This window comes from Taudactylus pleione, unplaced genomic scaffold, assembly GCF_031769625.1.
Source record: "Taudactylus pleione unplaced genomic scaffold, aTauple2 ptg000040l, whole genome shotgun sequence".
NCBI lineage: Eukaryota > Metazoa > Chordata > Amphibia > Anura > Myobatrachidae > Taudactylus > Taudactylus pleione.
Genome location: NW_028284442.1, coordinates 29566858 through 29572857, shown reverse-complemented (window position 1 = coordinate 29572857; position 6000 = coordinate 29566858).

The following is a 6000-nucleotide window of genomic DNA, read 5'->3' as shown; positions in this document are numbered from 1 at the left end:
ACGACAGGAGAGCGCTCCCAATTCTGACACCCACCTGGCAGATGCAATAGCCAGAAGAAAAAGAGTCTTAGCTGTTAACCACTTAAGTTCAACCGAATCTAGTGGTTCAAATGGAGGACCCTGGACTGCCCGAAGAACTACTGCGAAATCCCAAGGAGCCACTGGAGGGACAAAGGGAGGTGGAATCCGGAGGACACCCTGGAGGAAGGTGTGGATATCCGGGAGCAGAGCAATTCTACTTTGGAACCACACTGACAATGCAGAGACATGCACTTTCAACGAGGCTAGGCGTAGGCAGAGGTCCAATCCAGCTTGACGGAATACTAGGACTCTAGAAATCCGAAACACCTGAGGGTCGTAGTCTCTAGCACGACACCTCCGGAAATATGTATGCCACACTCTCTGGTAGATCCAGGCAGAAGCAGGCTTACACGCTCTAAGCATCGTGTTGATGACAGAGCTAGAGAATCCTTTGGACCTTAGGAGGGATGTCTCAAGAGCCACGTCGTCAAAGACAGATGATCCAGGTCCGGGTAAAGGCAGGGACCCTGAGACAACAGGTCCGGATGTTGAGGCAGCGGGAACGGAGTGTTGATGGAGAGACTCCGAATATCTGAGTACCAATGACATCTGGGCCAAGCTAGAGCCACCAGCAGCACAGTGCCTCTGTCTTGTTTGAACTTCCGAAGAACCCGAGGAAGCAGGGAGACTGGAGGAAATAAGTTCGCAAACCGGTAGGTCCATTTCACTGACAGAGCGTCCACCAAGCTTGCTTCGGCATCTCTTGTTCTGGACCCGTACACTGGCAGTTTGTGATTGTGTTGGAAGGCCACGATGTCCACCTCTGGGAGACCACATTTGTCCACTAGGAGTTGAAACACCTCTTGGTGAAGAGACCATTACCCTGGATGCACGTCGTGATGGCTGAGAAAGTCAGCTTCCCAATTGAGAACTACTGGAAGGAACACTGCCGAAATGGCCGGGAGATGAAATTCTGCCCAAGTCAGAATGCATGACACTTCTGTCATTGCTGCCCGACTTCGAGTGCCTCCTTGATGGTTGATGTAAGCCACTGTGGTGGTGTTGTCGGACTGAACCTGCACATGCCGTGAAGAATGTGCTTTGCCATTATGAGGGCCCTGTACACAGGGCCTGATTCAGATCCGCTCGCAAGCGGGTCGATGTTAGGCCACTGTGCATGCGCACACTGGAGCTGGCTCCGACGTGCGCATGTGCGAGACCCGGCTAGCGACGGGTGCTACGATGCTCCGGGTCTCGCACCTGAAGGGGGCGGCTGTCGATTTTGATCGACAGCTCGCACCGTTTTGGAGGCGTGGCGTGGGGGTGGCTTCATAAACGGAGGCGTTCCCATGTGAATGCCTGCCGTTTGTGGGCGGCCCCACTGACCTCACCAGTGATGTCAGTGAGAGAGCTTCCGGTTCTATTAGAGCCAGAAGCTCTCTGGGGCTTGCGGCCACGAGACCCTACCACAAGGGACTCGTCGCAAGCCCGATGGTCGCGATGGTCTTGACCATCGCGACCATCATCCTGGCCACTGCAATAGGTGTGGGTGGCCACCCACAGCTATGCGAGCGGCCAGGAGGCCGCTCCAAAAAAAAAAAAAAAAAAAAGCGTCCAGCTCTGAACCAGGGCCACAGCCCAGTTCCAATATGTTGATAGGCACGGGTGCCTCAACCATTGTCCACCGGCCCTGAAAGGAGTGTGGACCGGTAACTGCGCCCCAGCCCCGGAGACTGGCATCCGTTGTTAGGAGTGTCCAGTCCGGATCCAAACGGGGCGACCCTTGGTTAGATGAGACGTCAGGACAGAGACAGGCGCACCTCTGGAGAGAGCACCATCATCTGAGCCCTGGTCCGGTGGGGTAATCCGCACCACCTGTAGAGGATCAGCCCCTGCAGGGACCTGGAATTAAACTGAGCATATTCCACCATGTCGAAGATGGACACCATGGATCCTAGAACCTGAATCGCTGAGTGGACTGATGCCCGGCGACTGTGGAGGCATCTGCGTACTTGTTGCTGTAGCGTGGAGATCTTTTCTGGAGTCAGAAAGATTCTCTGCTGGTGAGAATCCAAAATGGCCCCCAAATGAGCCATCCTCTCTGACGGAATCGGGGAGAACTTTTTCCAATTGATTAACCACCCGTGCGCCTGTAAAAAAGCAATTGCCAGTTGCAAGTGGTGGCAAACCACTTTTGGAAAACTCGCCAACAAGAGAAGATCGTCCAGATATAGTAGTAGCCAGATACCCTGACTCCGCAGATGGGCCGCCATGACAGCCATCATTTTGGTAAATACCTTTGGAGCCGTGGATAGGCCAAAGGGCAGCGCCCGAAACTGGAAGTGTTGCTGCAGTATAGCAAACCGTAGATAACGCTGGTGAGAAGTATGCGTCCTGAATGTCCAGTGAGACCATATAATACCCAGGTTCCATAGCCAGTATGATGGAGCATTAGCTTTCCATCCTGAACCTGGGCACCCTGAGGAATTTGTTCAGAGATTTAAGGTTGAGGATAGGCCGATGAGACCCATTCAGTTTCTGAACCAGAAAGAGTAGAATAATAAACAGTCCCTCATTGAGATAGTGGAACTGGTACAATTACCCCTGCTTGCAGCAAGGACCGTATGGCTTTCTGAATCTGCAAGGCCTTGTTCTTGTCCGAACGACAAACTGGTGGGAAGGTCTTTGAAGAAATGAGAGGGCGTACCCCTGAGAGACCACTTCTCTTACCCAAGCGTCCTTGGTGGTTTGACACCAGCACTGGGAGAACTGAAGAAGTCGGCCTCCCACTATGGGGTCCCCCAGAGGGAGGCCCGCCTCGTCAGGCTGAGAGTTTATCCTCTGGCTTGGAGGCAGGACATCTTGTGCTCCAAGCCTGTTTCTTAGGCTTGGCGGCCTTTTTGGCAGTGGACTGTTTAGAAAAGGACTCCCTTTGAATTTTCCTTGGGGACGAAAGGACCTAAAGGAGGAGGTTCGAGACTTTGAATAAGCAGATGCTGAAGGCAGAAATGCAGATTTTGATTTTGCCAACGTGTCAACAATCTTGTCCAGGTCAGGACCATACAAAATCTCCCCATTATAGGATAAAGCCTCCAGGCCTTTCTTAGAATCAGTATCCGCCCTCCAGGAGCTTAGTCACAGGGAATTGCGAGCAGACACGGCCGCGGCCGAGACCCTGGAGGCAAGTAGACTAGCATCCAGAACGGCCTCGACGATATATGTAGCCGCATCCCGGATGTGGCCAACCAGTAACACCAGGTTCTCCGGAGCTTCCGAGGGGAAGGAGTTCTCAAGTGCATGGGCCAAACTCTCTATAGCCTTAGATACCCAGGAGATAGCCATGCCCTGGAGGGCAACAGCTCCTGATTTCAGGCAAGTTTCCACTTTCCTATCTGTAGGATATTTCAAGGAAAAGATGGAAGGGCATAGGTAACGTTGCACTTCTAAATCAATCGTGTAACATAAGGCCTAACATTTTTGAGGTTGATACCTCTTACCAGGCGATTGCCAGGCAGCAGCCATGTTATCCACTAGCTGATCTGATAGAGGGAATACTGCCGAAGTCACCTTTATCTGTTCAAATAGAGGGTGTTTGGATTTAGGGGCTTGCTCTTCATCCTCTATAACCAATATGGATCTGACCGCACGCACCAAGGCAGGAATATTAATCCTCGATTTAGTCTCCACCTCTTGCAAAGGGAAGTCTGGGTTAGAGGCGTTAGCCACTTCTCCGTCATCAGATGACATCTCAGACTCTGATAGCTGTGTGGATTGAGAGGACAGCACAGGACGCTTAACTGGCCAAACAAGTTTCTCACTCTGCAACACAGTCTGAATGGCCGTAGAGGAAACTACCAGACTCTACACTGAAGTAGAGAAACATCCACCCATGGTGGAGGTATACCCTGTGATAATCCTGGTGTGGGAAAGACAACCTGCTGTGACACAGGAGGGGTCTGCATAATTAGCGGTAGTCCCTGCGAGGGAATGACAGGCTGCTGTGGTAACCCCGTAGGAGGAAAAGCATCCAGGACCGCTAGACGACCTGCAGTGGAGGCCAGCATCTGAGAAAAAGACCGCCCAAGGGGGCTCCTGTACAGATGTCGGGGGGGGGGGGAGGGGGGGTTTAAGGTACCTGGTGGATTATAACACCTCACACATAACCCATCCCGAACCACCAAATCCTCCTCACTGATACCTGCAGTACATAATCTGCATTGCAGAATGGGTGCAGAAATATGTTCATCACCCTTGTCGGACATCTCTGCACAGTAAGAGAACACACAATATGGCACTGGGTACAATTCAACCACGTGTATGTTTTAATACTAGCAGGGAAGCAATATACTAGTCCTGTTTTATGCTTGGGTAAGCTGCGGGGACCTGCTGCCTAAATATGGCACAGTGCAGTACACAACAGTATGTGACAGAGCTCACAAATGTTATATATATATATATATATAATATAAAGGTTATGTATGAACCACCCTAACAACACCTGTATTAGGGCATGAAATAGAGAAAGGGTATAGCCATATGCTGACAGATAGAAAAAAAGAGACACAGACAGGCAGCGCTTGCACAAGTCACATACAAATCAGGAATTATTGCAAATTGGCACTACACTAAACTACACAGACTCAGTGTTTGGTAGGAAATAGTGCTACATACGCTGACCCTAGGGAAAGGTATGTAGGGGACTGGACTACGCGTTGTCCTCGGAGAGCTGCGACTGCACCATGAAGAAAATTTCCGCCGGAGACCTCAAAGGGGGGCGTGGCCAGAGAACAGCTCAGAGAAGCCAGATTTCAGAGGAAAGGCACCCTGAGCTGAGGGGAGGAGCCGCTTAAACAGGGAAGCTGTCTCTCCTAGCTGATTATTAACCCCTGGGATGCTGGTTTCCTGCACCAAAATGTCCCCGGTGGTCTAGTGGATCGCGATGGTTGGAGCCTGCGTCCACACTCAGCCACCTCCGGTCTGTCCACTGAGACCGGAGTCACAGGTCAGTTTGCGGTGACCCGTCTTACCTGTCCCCTAAAGTCCAGTTGCAGTCTGGGTCCTCTCCAGGGGCCCTGGCTAGCGCTGACCTCTGGAATGCACGCCGAGATCCCCAGATTGGCACTAGCATCGCAGCACCGGTGGGGTGACGGAGCAGCAGCGCAGACGTCCCCCAGACAGTTTGCTGCTACGCGCTCTAGTTGAAGAAAAGATAAAACAAATCAAATCATAAAAATAATAGCTTAAGGGCTGCCTAAGCAGCCCCCCTGCGTAATGATGACCCAACTCCGGCCGGGCACCAATGAAGCCTCTGGCTCGGGGTATAGGGAGAGTGGACCAATGCATCCTGGGAGCTGAAAGCTTTTAACTGCGTGGTGCCCGGATTCAGGGCCTGATTCAGAGCCGCTCGTAAGTGGCCGCTTGTTCGCTCCGAGCAATGTTCGCACAACTGCGCATGCGTATGGGTTGTAATACGCATGCGTCAACCAGTCATTGCGGTCGGAAATTGTGTGCTCGCAAAATAGCGAAAGCCTGCTAATTTGAGTGACAGAATGAGGCGTTTGTGGGTGGTAACAGGGGAAGGTGCTTGAAAACAGGGAGTGGAGAATGCAGGCGTGCCAAACGGTCAAGATGGGCGTTTTAAGGGTGTGCATAATTAACAAAGCAGCGTCATCGACCACGTCACTTGGTTGTCTTTTAGCCTGAACTGCTCGCATGATTGCGGTAGGAAAATGCCACCACAAGCCCTGCGAGCAGTTCATACGCCTTTCGATGTACTCGATTAATCTAATAAATAGCGCAGATGACGTAGGATGCGAGCGGCCAGGGGGGCGCTTTTTAATAAAATAGCGTGCGCATGTTTCGTTCGCTCGTTCAGACATAGAGGCGTCAACAGACCGCAAAGAGCGAGCGCTCTATTTAAATATCCGGCCCCTTTTTCTGAACGAGCGAGCGCAAATAGCGTCCGGCTCTGAATCAGGC